The sequence below is a fragment of the Mustela putorius genome, unplaced genomic scaffold (genome assembly GCF_011764305.1).
Source record: "Mustela putorius furo isolate JIRA1106 unplaced genomic scaffold, ASM1176430v1.1 tig00000905_pilon_pilon_pilon, whole genome shotgun sequence".
Taxonomy (NCBI): domain Eukaryota; kingdom Metazoa; phylum Chordata; class Mammalia; order Carnivora; family Mustelidae; genus Mustela; species Mustela putorius.
Window position 1 is genome coordinate 6336771 of NW_025421511.1, and position 15781 is coordinate 6352551.

The following is a 15781-nucleotide window of genomic DNA, read 5'->3' on the forward strand; positions in this document are numbered from 1 at the left end:
CCCTCCCCACAGGCAATCGCTAGTTACAGAATAAAGAAGTCATAGGGTTGAAAAGCACAGCACAGGGAAGAGAGTCAGTGAACAGAGTCAGGAACGCTGTGACAATACTGAACGCGACAGACGGTGACGACATTTATTGTGGTGGGCGTGTCAAATCCCACTGTCAAATCCCAGCACTGTCAAATCCCATGTTACAGACCTGAAACTGATGATACTGTGTGTCAACAATACTTCAGTAAAAACTAATTAAATAAAATACAATGTTTTCCGGATGAATATGAAAACTGTCTTCAATCTCAGAATCAGAAAGCCAGCATGACTTGAGAAGCCCTCAGCCTCCATTCCTGTCCGGAGTTCAGGACTTGCCTCTGTTTTACTGAGAGCCTCCCTGAGGACTCGGCAGATGCCCTGAGCACATCGTAGAGCAGAGCCAGCTTCTGGTTTGAAGTGGCATCTGCCTGGTAGCTCCAACACAACCTCCCTACTCTCATGAATTTCAGTAACACTGAAAATGGGACCCACGCTGATAATCACCGGCTTGAAGAATCAACCTGGTGCCCACAGCAGACCGGGTTTGAAAGAACAGCCCTGACCTGGCTGTGGCCAGTGTGAACCCAGGAGAGGCCCCAATCCTCTGGCCGCTCTCACCCTGCACAGTGCTCACTGCCCACTCAGAGGTGGACGAGGGAGAGCAGAGGCCAGTGGCAGGAGAGGAAAGGAGCCACTTCCCCCAGGGGTGTGGCATCCACAGCACGGCCCCCTCGCAAGGGGCTGGGTGTAGCCTGGTGGCAGCCACACAGGCTCAGAGTCAGCTAATAGGACAAGGCATGAGGAGGCCTGCCCAAGGCCATTTCCAGACTAATAAGCTGGCTTTTTTTGCCTAAACCATTAGCACAAACAATACCATTTGTGCCAAGCACCTGCTCTGCTTGGGGAGCCTGCAAGTGTGGATGAGCTAGGCAGAGGGTGTGTGTGTGTGACCAGCTCCCCATAAGAACTCTGGATGCTGGCTGCTACAGCCTCCTGGGGTTGGGGGGAGACGATGCTCTGCAAGGGTCCTATAATCACTTTCAGGAGACAGAGTGTGCCCTGCGTGACTGGGTGGGATGGGCCCCAAGGCTGGACTGGCTCCCACGTGCATGTCCTCTGCCCTTGCCCTTTGCCTGCTTTCACTACAAGAAATCCCAGCCATCAACACAACTACATACCGCATCCTGGGAGTCCTCCTGAGAATCACCGAGCTCGGGGTGGGCTCAGCCCCACCACCCCCAGGCTAGCTACAGACAGGGGATGGAGAAGGTTACCGAAACAGCCACCCAAGCCTAGAGACTTTTTGAGTTTAAGATACTTCTTCGCAAAGGGAAAGAAAAGTTCTGGACACACCACAGACTGTGGCACAGGAGACACTGAACAGGCACTGGAAGGGGCCGTCCCCATGTGCCCTCACCGCACACGCACCTGCTCCACGACGCAGCCTCTCTAGGCCTCATGTTCCCCACGGTCACATGGGAGCCCAGGGCCCTGTCAGAGCAGATGACCTGCATTTCCCCCGCTGCTCTTGGGCAGAGCAGGCTCATGGGTCCCCTCTCTGCCCCACCCACCCCCGCCAGCCCCCCATTCTTCACGGAAGGCAAGAGACTGTGAAATACACTCAACCTTCCTCCCGGGGCCATATCACAGGCTGCATCCAACAAACACACAAAAGTCAGCTCCACAAAATGTATGGGGAAACCTAACAATTTTCCACCCTGATTTTTATATACAAATTACTTCACATTTTTCATTCTGTCAAGTAAGGGTATATCATGTCTCAAAAATCAGAGGCTGCCACATGCTCCACCTGCTTGAGGTATCCTGGTTCAGCCGTTAACGTCAAGCTTTGCAGAGGACACACCACTGCTTGATGGCAAAATCAATTCATTCGTGAAATTTCTTATTCTTAGCTGTCGAATAGGCTGTCTCCAAGGGAAAATGGGATAAATGCTGCACGACAGTGGAGCTTGGGATTAGAACCCCAGCCTACTGTGTATCCCAGATACAGAAGGATATGCGAAGCTTACAACATCCCCAAATGACATGGCAATAAAGCAACTCCAGCGATGATCCAAACCAGGAAGCTTGACTGGCAAAGAACAAAGCATCTCCCAACCCCCTCACTGCTCAAGAAGCATATAACCGTAGTCTGCATCTCTTTCATGGGAGGCTGCCACCATGTGTTAACCTGATCTTGGTTATTCAGAAACTGCACACTAATGTTGTGAGACACAAGAGAGATGATAAGCCACTCACACTGTGAGTCACATACAGCAAGAAAACAACATTCCAACTTCTTCCACCTTCACAGTGGAAACTGCCTATAAAAGCTCAAAGACAGGCCAACTTTAGTGCTGAAAATAGCCAATCATAATATAATGATGTTTGTGAAGAAGTCACTGTCTAAAAAGGTTCTAAACCAACAGGAATGAGCACCATTGTGGTCCAAAATGGACTATTGTAACTGGATGGTGTCCTTGGGTTCCACCGAAGACCAATCAGGGGGAGGTCAGATGCAGGGAACCAGTTTCCATGAAGAGACATGGACTGTGTGAAACACCTGACCTCACCCCACATGCTGGTCAGACACAGATCCCCCAAAATGGGGTTGAGCGAGGGAGGGGTCCTCAGGGGTAACCTGCTGAGGACCCCTCAGCAGCCATTCTGATCAAGGCTGGTATGGGATTTGAGTCCAAGACAGCCATTAACATGCCAACCATCCACCTGCATGGTCCACCATGTCAGCCACTCTTCCCCACAAATGGCGCTCATCCCATGCACAGGCTCAACAGCAGGGCTCTCCAAACTGAAGGCAGACAAAGGGTCAAACAGTCTCCAAACAAGAAAAGGGAACAGCAGTTAGAAGCAAAGCCTGATGTAAATGACTTTAAAATGCAGGAAAGCCTCCATGAGCATTTGTGATCTTTCAAGTGTTTCTTCTTCACGACATAAACACGTGCTGCCTCCCCAACTCTCTGTGTCCCTGAGAAGAACATGAAAAATAAGGCAATTTGTGGTGCTAGTCACAAGAAATCACTCCAGCTCTGTGTATCAACCAAAACTACCATAAGTAATCAAGATACCAAGAGAAGACGATGTTCGTCATGTCTAACCCAGAGAAGGACCACTTCCAATGCGCCATCAGATGTCACTCATCATAGTTTGTCACAGATCTGCTAAGTACATTGACTCCATAATAGCAAAAACACCTACAAGTACGTGCATCTTCTCCTAGGTCCTCAGCTTGACAAACAGAGTTAGTGGAGTATATACAGCATTTCAAAAATAACTAAAGAGCAAAAAGAACATGACAGCCATGGCTCATCCCAAAGCTGTTCTATTCTTGAACTGTGGTAAAACACACATCCCTTAAAATTTACCATCTTAACCATTTTTCAGCGTACAGTTCAGTGACACCACACTCAGGTCATATAAGCATCTCTGCTGTCTACCTCCAGAACCACTTTCTTTTTCCTAAAGTGAAACTCCTGACCCACTCCAATATTGATCATCATCAAAAATATGAAAATAATTCTATATAGTCACTAAAGTAAAAAAAAAAAAAAGTTCATTCATGTTCATAAGAAACTTTTATGTTTATTAAAATGCAAAAGCAATAACCATTACATCTGAGTCTGAAGAAATTTCTAAACATTTCCTAAATAATTCAGCAGCTTCAGACATACTGGGTCACATTACACAGTAAAAACCAGAATCCAACATCATTCAATTCTGAACAAACTGACACTTAGAGTTATCATTTCAGCCGACTCTACTTTCCTCTCATTTGATATGATTCCTTCCCCAAACCAAGCCTAATGTCATAGCTTTGGGTCTTCTACAACCACTTCTATAATACAAAAATCTTTTAAAATAAATTGCCTAGCAAATGTCCTCAATATTCAAGTCTTACTGGGAGAATGCTTCCTTGGTTTTAAAGGTTGATTACTTGGATTCCTACAGAAAGCAAATAAAACATCTGAATTTGGCAGTATTTCACAAATTAACCCAAAGTTCTTATATAACAGAGTGGTTAAAAATACAGAAAGCTCATTTCAACACTTAAATTCCAGTCAGAGTCCCAGAGAATGGTATTTAACTTTTAATTATTTTTATAATTAGTTTCATGCTTCTTAGATTCAGAAACTTGCCTGAAAGATATAAACTAATCATTCCTTCTTTAAATTGTGTTGTACTCACTATTGTTGATGGACATAGTTTACAGAAATCTTTGTTTCTTTGTATGTGACCTATTCATATATTTTTGTTACTAAGCAAGACTTCCAGAATATAGAAAGAGGCTCAAAAAATACCTAACCCTGTTCTCAATAAACTTCCCTGTAAGTGTGCTCAAAGTCACAGCTAATGTATGTCTGAACAGGTGATGTAACAGTGGCCACTACTATTGTTGATAAAATAATAGGGTTGGTGATATAACCCGTCCATGATCATAAGTAAAAAAATAAATATCCTACTTTTCCCCAAAATACTTGGTGTTTCAAACTGGGATGCATAATACAGAACAATAACTTAATGACCACTTTAGAATGAGATTTCAATAATCATGCTAGCTAGTTAATATGCTGTTTATATTAAAAGCAGAGTACACCCCAACACATTATACTCTTCTGACTCCTAAAGAGTCCATTATGGTTCATTTTATTACAGCTGGGAAACATAAGGAATTGTCAGCTCAACTCTGTTTTATACCCAACACAAGTATCCTGGGATGCAGACATATCTGAGAGGACACAGCTGATCCCAGAAAGGAGTAATTCTCAGAACTAGTCCTCAGCATAAAAGACAGACCCTTCCATCTTTTCCTCAGGACCTGCTATTTCTTTGATGAAAATGCCCCAAATTAGAAAACCCACAGGGTAGAGTAACTAAGACGAAGACCCATAGAACAACAAGCTCCACATGATCTTCATGTTTCTTTGTTTCTGAACTTTAACACAACAAACTTCCAAAGCTTTATTTTCAGGGACCAGCCCTCCCCCATCATGCTTGCTTAAAAGTAATGCAAACGACCTCACCTACAACCTCCAGCCACCTGCATCTGTGAGCAGTTACACGGCATGCACCCTCCCATTGCGAGACACCCATCCTTCTGTTTTCATTGAGACCCTCAGGACTTTAAGCACAGATCATCTGCCCAGCTCCCAACCAGACTGCTGGCAGTGTTGATGGTGAACGGACCACCAAGGCGTTCCATGCTGGCCGGTAATAGTGTTCCTCCTAATGAGGAAGCATGGCCATCAAAATCAACAACTTTGAAACTCACATATTCAAATTCAAAAGATAACCAGTTTCCCTTAAAAATCCAGGACAACTATCACCTAAATCTATTTGCTCCATCAAAAACAGATCTTTGGGCTCAGGCTATAACTCACTACAAAACTGAACACTCCAGTGTTGTGCTTGTTTGGTCAATAGACAATCTTGCCCTAGAGCAACGGCTATGAAAACAAGATGCCTACATTATACAGTCATATTCCTCAAATTTTCCGTGTCATACAACCTATGCTCTCAAAGCAAAAGAACAAAATCTAGTTACCTGTATTCCTGTCTGGTAAGATACAGCAATGCTTCTGCAAAATGCCGGGCAACACCTGTTTCAAAACACATAAATAAAACACGTTTGGTTATTGTTCAGGTAGAGAAAGGTATCTCACTCATGCGGTGAGTGTTTTACTAATAAGGTCATTCAGTGCTGCAGAGTCCTCACGCCCAGAATGCTCTAATAAATTAAACAATACAGAAAAATTTTGATGACATACATTTTTCATCAGAAAGGTTAATCAGGTAGGTGTGCTCATTGTAAATGCTGTTCCAGAACAGTAATGCAGTTCTATTTAATGTATGCCCCTAATGGGTCCTGGGAGTATTTTAAAAGCTGCTCTCAAGGGACTCCTACAATAAGGCAAATGGTCCCGCCAATTTGTGTGATGGCTCTTAAAATATTAGATGCAATTAGAGCCTGAAAGTGGAGGGCTGCTGGGGCAGTATAGTGTACCAGGCCTGCCTCGTAGGATCTAAGCAGAAATGCTTTCATCCAGGGTGAGTCACAGAGAGGAATGGGGAAGAGAAGTCTGCATTTACAGTCACAGTTTGGTAGTAAATGATGAAGGAAATATCTTACTTGATAAGGGAAGGTGGAAGGAATGGGAAATGGCTTTCCCTAGAAAATTTAGCACTGTGAGCACAGACAAAAAGCACCCACAGTGAAGAGATCTCTGTGGGGATTGACCCCACGGTGCATTCTAAACTCAACCAGAGGAAAGGCTGAGCTTCTGCCCTGAATTCTCCACAGGTGCAGCTGCAGCCATTCCTCCCAAACTCCCAGCCCAGAAACAGGCCTTACTTATCCTGGAGCACGGATTTAGTGGAGAGGCGGGGAGAGGGGAAGACGGCGCACAGGGGCCCCACCCAGCCCCTGCCCTCAACCGCCTTGGACTCACACCTCACACAGCTACTTCTGACAGATGGGACAGCAGTCACAAAGCCTCCCTCTGTGACCCTCCTCCACGCCTCTGCCATCCCTCGGCACTGGGGAAAGAATAATTCTTGCCCAAGTATCATCAATTGCAGACAAGACAGCATGACCAATTTTCAACTCTAAACAAATCCAAGAGACAGAAGACAAAGCAATAATCAAATAAGAACCTACTAAATCCAAAATGTGGAATTTAAAGTTCAAAAAGACATCTCCTACTCCTGTAAAGCTAACAGTTTCGTTGGGACCATGAGGGATTGATGAAAATACCAAAACACACCACAAAAAGTCAATGCCATCACCTGACTCCACCACCTGCACCAGGGTTCTCCACTCACCAGGTCTGAAACTGGCATCATTCTGGCACTATTCTCTCCTTCACTGGCCCCTAGCCTTCAAGGTCAGATAAGGAAATACTGCACATACGCACACACACGTACACATGTACACATGCCCTGGGTTCCCTGGGAATCTTCAATCCTTCTCATTCAGGGCCAATACACTTGTTTACGGACTTTTCCAGCAATTTCCAAAAAGCCTTACAGGTTAATACCAGGCCTAAGAAATAATCTCCCTCAAAAAAAAAAAAAAAAAAAAAAAAAAGAGGCTGGTCTTGTGCGTCGGCGACACGCTGCGAACAGAGTGACCGCCTGGAGGATAGGAACACGAGCCTCCACAGAGATGCTCACCCAGGTCCTGCAGGTGCACAGCCCTCCTGCACTCCCAGCCCCTGTGAGCACCCAGAGGGGGCGTGCTGGCTGGTCCATTGCAAAGCCCCAGACTGGTCTCTCAACCCACAGTCTCCTCCCCGGTGGCATATCAAACATGCCACTTCTGGTTTATTTTTCTAAGGAAATACTAGCAACTGCTACACCACAGAAATGTTCACAACGGAGGTACAGGTGCATCCCTAATGTCAATCTTAGCTCCAAACTACCCAGCTGACTCCGTTCCACATGGGCCCTTCAAGAAGGAGAAATGGAATCTGGATCCATTAGCCACCACACGACCCGGCCAGTACCTTGGTGCTGCTGGTGTTTTCATCCAGATGAGCTGAATTCAAGGTGACATGATGAGGGTTCCACAGAAGGTCGGGCCCGGGAACCAGAGGGGCGCATGAAGTGAGGTCAGGTGACACAGCACGGAGGAAGGGAGGGCAGTCAGGTGTGCAGCTTGGCACCTGGGTTGGCCCTACACAGCAGAGGCACTGTCTTCCCCCAACTAACCCCCATCAGATGTGGCAGCTCTAGACTAAACCCCATTTCCCTGGTCCGGGGGTCTGGGCAGTGCACAGAATCACTGGGAGAAGCCAGGCGTGGACTCAGCAAGCCGTGGTTGCCTAGAGGTCCTCAGAGCCTTGCTTCTGGTGGTTCCTACGGCGAGTTCATGTTGTGCCCTTTCCGTCTCAGAAATCTACCACACAACGCAACGTGCCCCCCAAGCCTGTGACAGATGTGTTCTGCGGCGTGTCGAGAGCACAGGTTTACGCAGAGTCACTCCAACAACTCTTACTGGATAATTTAACGCTTTGCAAAGAGCGGCAGGCTGTTCCCACAAGAAGCTGTGTCTTGTGACTCTCATCAATGAGACAGACAGCCCTTCCACTTCACAGGCGAGGACTGAGGACTCCGCCGGGGCTAACAGGCCTCTCCCCCACACAGCCCCGGCACTCTCCCGGGCCATGCCAGAGGCAGTTAGGAGAGGATACACTGGCCGCAGGGCGCAGAGCCAGACTGAGGCTGGGACCAGAGCTCCCACCAGCTGGCCCCCACCTGGCTGCCACCCCGGGGTCCTGCGCACCCCTCGTGGGCTCTGCTGCATGCAGCATCAGGAGATGGCACTGCCAGCCAGGAGCTGTCTGTCTGCAGCGGCCGCCTGGAGCCGCTGGCCCGGGGAGATGAGCGTCCAACACACAGCGCGCCTGCTGGCACGCAGCTCCCACGAGACTGCGTCCAGGGCGGCCGTGAGGAAGCGGCGAGTCCACACATGTTCCCACACGTGGACGAGGAAGTGCTCACACGCTGGCAACGTCCCTCCCTCACGGTGCAGTCCCCACACACACAGGCACAGTGTCTGTGACCGAGCACAGGGTCCCCAGAGCCCCAGACACCAGCATCAGGACTGTGCTCTAGGGCAGGCCACGTACCCCCGGCATTCTCATCTGTGGCATGTCCGGGACATGGGGGCCCAAGGGGGTTTTCTGCAGCACAAGCCAGCAAACCAGTACAATCTCCCTCGGTCAAGGGGCACACACTCTGTGCCAGCGCTGTGCAGGGTGCTGGGAAAGCACAGAGTGCCCTGCCAGCCGGCCGGTCACTGCTCAAGGGCTCAAGAGCCCAGTGGACATGCAGCGCCAGGGCTGACAGTCTGTGCCAAGCGCCGGCATGTGCCAAGCATCCATGTCCCATGAAGTGTTCACACCACAACCCAGAGAAGGGACACGAACCCTCTGGGAGGTGATGGGTGCGTCTGTGACTGTGACTACAGGGACGGAGTATGTATCCAAACACACTCCTCACACTGTCCGAGTCAAACCGTGCTGGGTCTCGTGTGTCAGCTGGGAAAGTCTTCCACCCCAAATGTTCAATAAAGTTTTCCTGCGCCTTTAAACACACAGGCTTGTGGACACACACGGACACGCACACGGAAACACACAGTACATTTCTACAAAACCCCCCGTGACACTGGCGCTCGCTGGCCAGGAAGACGTGTCCTTGGGGAACCACCCACACACCGGGGATGCTGCGTGTCTACACAGCAACATACTCGACTCGTCCATCCTTGTACACACACGGTCCAACGTGGTCATAAGTCGGCAGAGTGGCCACAGGACAAATCACACAGAAGAGCAGAGTGTGTGAGCGCCCATGAAAAAGACTTCAGCCTCTCCTTGACGGGTGAGGAGCAGACAGAGGGCCTTCGTAGCAGAGCCAGAAATCAAGGATCTGACTGTCCCCTGACAAAGCTCCTGACGAGGACGCTCGTGGTTCGGGGCTTGGAAGCACAGCGTGTATCCAGAGCAGGCGTGGGGCAGACGAGCACAGGCCCCCTCCCCACACCCAGGGACACGAGCCAGAGGGGACCAGAGAACAAGGGGCTGGGGTGGCGTCTTGGGGCCGGAAACAGGGAGGCTGGTTACAAGCCTTGCACACTCAACCGAGCTGCCGCAGAGCCCAGCTCCGGCTGGTTACGAGCCTTGCACACTCAACCGAGCTGCCGCAGAGCCCAGATCCGGCTGGTTACGAGCCTTGCACACTCAACCGAGCTGCCGCAGAGCCCAGCTCCGGCTGGTTACGAGCCTTGCACACTCAACCGAGCTGCCGCAGAGCCCAGCTCCAGCTTCCCCGGGAGAGCAGCGGGCGGTCCGCTCCCCCAGGCCTCACATCCCTGAGCAGGACACCAGGGTATTCTCCTCTGGAGACTAAAACAGGCAGAGAGAACATAGCTCTGGCTGATGCAGGCCTTCCAGTTAAAACTGGCTTGCCACCAGATCTGTGGAAAATTCCACCAGCCAATAAGCCCCACTTACTCACCAAAAACAAAGTCTGCATGAATGTTTATTGTCTCACACTTAATGAAGACTCACAGCTGAGCATTACCATGCGTTTGAAGAGACCCCCACCTTGAGAACGACAGACAAAATCAGAGGAAACAGAAACAGTACCAGAAATAAGAGGACTTTTTTTTTTTTAAGATTTTATTTTTATTTATTTGAGAGCAAGAGACACCTCCGACGGGGGATGGAGCAGAGAGAGAAGCAGGCTCCCCACGGAGCAGAGAGCCCAGCACGGGGCTCGATCCCAGGACCCCGAGACCATGACCCGAGCTGAACGTAGAGGTTTCACGGAGCCACCCAGTGCACCCCAAAACCCATCTGAACTCAGTCTTTACCTCATTATTCAAAACGTGTCCAGGAAACCTGGATAAAGGCCACAACTGGGCTAGGAGTAAGTAACTCGTAAGTAACTCGTAAGTAAGTAACTCGGGTCCAGCCCAGAGACACTTTGACGAAACACTCATAAAGGGCGGCAGAGTGAGGAGTTGGCCAAAGGCTTCTATTTAAGCAACAGGAATGAAGACGGCGGGTGTTAGTGAGGGAACAGAGGGCGGAGCAGGGGGCAGAGCAGAACAGCCGCTCATGGATATGGTCAACGCCGCGGCCAAGAAGCAGCAGCAGCTCAGGGAGGCTGACACAGGGTCTTCCCACCAAAGGTGCAGAGGCAACCGGGCGCCTACACAGAAAATAATGAACCTTGACACACAGCTTACAGCCTCACAAAAATTAACTTGCAATAAATCAGATTAAATGTAAAAGGCAACATTCCGGATCCCCGGCAGACAATAGGGAAGGAAACCCTAGACGCCCTTTCTCACGGCGGTGGCATTTTAGGCACAACAGCAAAGGCTCTGCCATGGAAGAAAGATTTGGTAAGTGGCACTTCACGAAAAGTAAACACTTCTGCTGTGTGAGACACACGTTCCAGAGAAGACAACAAGCCACAGACAGGAGGAAATATTTGCAAAAGACTCATCTCTTAAAGCACGATTATCCTCCAAATATGCAAAAAACACTTAAAACCCAGCAGGAAAACACACAAGTCAATCCAAACATGGGCCAAAGACACTGACACACATCTCACCAAACATCTGACCAAAGGAGTTACACAAAAGCCTAAGTGAGACCCCGCCTCCGCACCTGTGGAAATGGCCAGCATGCAGAGCGCTGACCCAGCACGTGCTGGTGAGGATGTGGTGCCCGGGGCTCCCCCTCACTACTGGTGGGAGGTAGACTGGTGCCGCCACAGTAGGAGAGGGGCTGACTGCTTCCTACAAAACTGACCACACCCTTCATGTACAATTCAGAAATCCTGCTCCTTGCTATTTCCCAAAGTGGCTGAAAACCTATGCCCACACAAAACCTGCATGTGGATTTTACAGCAGGGCTATCGTAACTCCAAAACCTGGAAGCAAGCAGGCAAGATGTCCTCCAGCAGGTAAATGGATAAAATGGTCCTTCCAGACAAACAATATTACTCAACACAAAAAAAGAAATGAGCCACCCAACCATGAAGACACGGGGAAACCTCCAATGTGCTTCACCCAGTGGAGGAAGCCAGTCTGAGGGCGACTTGCTCTGTGATTCCAACTCTGTGACCTGCTGGACAAGGCAGAACTACAGACACAGTAAACAGATGAGTGGCTTCCAGGGGATGACGATGGAGAGGGAGACTTGGGGGTGGGGGGGCTGGAGGGGGAGGGCTGGGGCTGGAGGGGGAGGGGGGCAGGGGGAGCACAGAGGGTTTAGGCGGTGACACGACTCTGTGTGACCCTGTCATGGCAGGTAGGAGTCCCCACACATTCGTGCAAACCCCTGAGTGTGCGACACCAACAGTGACCCTGACGTGCACTGAGGATGTGGGGGATGAGGACGTGTCCATGGGGGCTCATCAGTGGCGACGACGCCCCGACCAGAGGGGACGGAGGTGGGGGGGAGAGGAGGTGGGGGATGGGGGCAGACGTCATTTGCCCCCGAGATCTGTGCCTTTTGCACAGTTTGCTATTAATGTGCAACTGCTCTGGAAAAAAAAAAAATCTCCAAAAAGAATTTTTCCTTCACATGAAACATAAGCATTTCTGGGCGGACAGGAATGGTTTCAGCATACAGTGAACAGAGGTCCTGCTGCGGATGCCCTTCCCTACCAGCTCCTGGCTCTGACGTGGTGCCCACCCCCAGGGCCTCCCCTGGATCCTTCCTCCTTGACCCTGACAGATCTTGCTGGCCCCTGCAGGCAGGAAGTCTATGACCTCCACAGACTTGGGATGACCTTGCTGCCCAAATCTCCAGCATGGTTGATGTGCTCCCTTAGGTTGAGGAGCTATCTGTGAACTGCTCTTCAAAAAACCCAGGAATTCCCAGACACGTACCCCTGAAACACTGATGGTTCCACATCCTGTTATGGAACAGAAAGAGAGATGTCAACACAAACATTAAAAATCAACTCACCAGACAGAATTAATAGCTCCCCTTCACGGCTATGGCAGTAAAACAACAACACTACCCACACCAAAGTCCCTCTCAAACCACAAAAGCATCCCTTCCACAGCCACAGACACACAGCTCAGGGCATATGTGCAGAGCGAGGTCAATAGTCCCCTCATCCTAGGAACACAGCCAGGGGTACATAAACACCCAGAGGGACAGGAAGCCCCTCCAGCTCCACCACGCCTTCGCGACACACACCCCTGCAGGAAGCTGGCACAGAGACGCCGCGCAGCGTGGCTGCGACGTGAATAAGTGAATGGATCCACGAGCCCTGTGACACCACTAAGCATGATCACATGACCTGAACACCAAGATGAAACGCCATTGGCAATGTGGTGGTGCAACCATCGTACGGAGGCCAAACAAGGCTCTGCCTGTGATTTTAGGGGAGAAAGGGAAAACCCCGAAGTCTCTTCACTGCAGAGAACTCTGGCTGAAGTCGCATGGAGGTGCAGGTGCCACACAACCAAATACTGACAGGTCATGTTCCCCAGGCTGTCCTCAACAATATTGTGTCTGATGTTAAAGCAGTCACACCTGATGCCCTGCCAGAGGCCAGGACCCAAAGCAAAATCTCACACCCAGCTCCTGTGCTGTTGGAAAGCACTGGGGGCTGGTGAGTTTCCCAGACCATGTGCTCCGGAAGCCTGGGAGCCACTCAGTCCTCAAACCAAGGAGCAACTTTCAAAGCAGAGAACCATATATTGTGTGAGCTGTGGAGTATTTCCACCCATGATAACCCCCTTCTAAGTGCATGATGGACAAGAGTTTCCAGCCTGAAAAGTACTGTTCTTTGCAACAAATGCAGAGGACCCAGGCAGCCACCTCTGCACGCTCACATGGAGCATCTCTGTGTGCTGTCCATGTGTGAAAACACTAGCAATCAGCAGACTTACAGAATGGCACTGTGATCAGAAACACCATCTTTCCTCCCCAACGTGCTCAAACACTTTCTCCAGGTGATCACAGCTGCCACAGATGGCTCACGTGGCCCAGCCGTGTGGTCCCTCGGGGTGGATGTTAACTGTCCAGCTGTGAGCCTGGCTGCCCAGCTGTGTGCTTGACTAGCCTCAGGGTGTCCAGATAGAACCCTGGTTTCTGCCTGTGTCTGAAGTGTTTCCAGGAGAGACAAGCACTGGACCCCACTCCTGGCCCCATGGTGCACGGTCCTGTCCCATGCCCCGAGTGCCTCAGGACAACAGAAGCTGGAGGACGGAGGGACCTGGACCCCCTTTCCTGCTTCACTGCAGCAGCTGGGACACCTTAGCACGTCCACTGCCCTCGGACTGAAGACGGACGTGCCGTCTCCTGGTCTTTGGATGCCCCGGGCCTGCAGATGCAGACTGCTGGCTTCTCGGCCTACGAAAGTGCATGAGCTGCTTCTCACACTAGATCTCGTCTCAGACAGAGACAGAGGGAGGCAGACGGCTGTGACATATGGACACACAGATGAATTCTGCTCTGGAGAACCCTGACTAATGCCACAGACTCCTCCGGTTCCCTGCTGACAAGCTCACACCCCACTGTGTCTGGATGCCTGGAGAGGAGGTCCTCAGCCGCACTGCCTGGAGGACCCATTCAGTGCACCCACCTGGTGAGCGGCCTACGCCAACACCTGATTCCACAGGCCCGGCTGGCGGTGCCCTGTGAGGGAAGGTGGCCCAGGTGGACCAGCCAGGGACCCTGGTGCTAACAGCTCATCCCAGGCTCGCCCAGGGAGAGACAGGGCTATGGGGAGGCCAAGGTCGCTGTCCACAGCAGGGGTGCTGCTCATGCACTTGTGTGGCTTCTCTATTATTCCCAACTTTTTACTGGACGACACTGAGAATTGCAGGAGCTATTCTGACTCCTGAGTCCCACTTACTGTGGGAAATCCCGAAGGACAGGAGATGGCCCTTCCATGGGACAGTGAGCAGGGCAGCTGTGTTGGGGGTGGAAGTGCAGAATCAAGGCATCAGCGTGAGGTCCTAAAGCCAGGGAAGCCAACCGTGACAGGCCCCGAAAAGGATGATGAGAGGAGAGGCTGCAGGGCCGGCCATGCCCTGGGAGCAGGGCCTCCACGCTGCCCGGTGCTCTCTGCTCAAGAAGTGCCTCCTCACACGGCCCCTGTATCTGTCCTCCTTCTGGAAGCCAGAATAGCAAGAGCCCCTGTGCCCTCCCGCTGAAGGTTGGCTTGGGAGAAACCATGCTGATCTGGAAAGGTAGCCCCAGGCTCATGGGGTGCTGACAGGGTCTTTAGGATGTAGAAAATGAAGCGCCCCACAGCAGCCTGCCCTCTAAGCCTCACGAAGGAGTCCAACAGCCCATTTCTGAAAGTCCTTGGGCTGCACAGTGTGGGAGCCTTGTGCCAGGAAGCTCCAAGACACTCACGTGCTTTGTACCAAATCATCACACCCCTCAAAAGTGAGAACAACTAAGAAAAGTTGCAGATACTTCCATTCTTATAAGAGAAGCCATTTAACTTAATTTTACAGAACATTTATCTGAGCTTAAAAATAGCAGAAACTGGCACATAATGAGTTTGGACCAGCTGTTTCACTACATTGGCCCTCATATTTGTTTTTCTAAATTTCAGGAACTATTGATTGACGAAGTTAGGAACTTTGGAACTAATTAAGAGCTCACACTGTACCAAGAGCTCTGAAAAGGCATAGCAATTTAAATGATGTGAAGAAATATCATCTCTAACTTTTTAAAAATGAATCAATGCGAGCAGTCACTGAGAGGACTGGTCGTCTGGCCCCACCACTGACAGGCTGTCCCACGGAGGGCAGCCGTGAGTGTCCCAGAGAATTTGATCCGCACAGGGACGAAGACCACTGACACTTCAGAAAACCCGAGGGCTTCAAAGAGCTCCGTCATTCTCGTGGAAGTAGGGGTAACTGTCTCCTCTGAAAGTTCAAGAATATCCAACATCTGATTTATAAAGTACCTACCGGACCCAATACTCCTCTCGTCACACACACCCCCATGCCAGGACCCCACAGAACCGCAGGGATTGGGTTCACTGGCAAGCCTTCCTCACTCGATCTGCCAGTGTGGGACCCCATTGCCTGGACTTCTGGCTCCTTCCCAGTCTTCGCTGCGAATCCTTGCCTCTCCCTATCTCTCGTACTTCATGCTGAGGACACAACCACCAGCTCCTCTGTCACCCCTGGGCCCTGGTCCTAAACCCTGAGCCCTCAGAGAGACACACACAACTGCCTACT

The 15781-nt window shown here is 50.4% G+C and overlaps 1 long non-coding RNA gene across 1 annotated transcript in view; it reads right to left on the minus strand.

The window, feature by feature from the left end:
* The window catches only part of LOC101692483, a 253486-nt gene that overhangs the window by 66171 nt on the left and 171534 nt on the right, over positions 1 to 15781 (minus strand). Inside the window, exon 3 of the long non-coding RNA XR_006608451.1 lies at positions 5591 to 5645. This is a non-coding gene — a long non-coding RNA (uncharacterized LOC101692483). The remainder of the gene's footprint in view (positions 1 to 5590; positions 5646 to 15781) is intronic.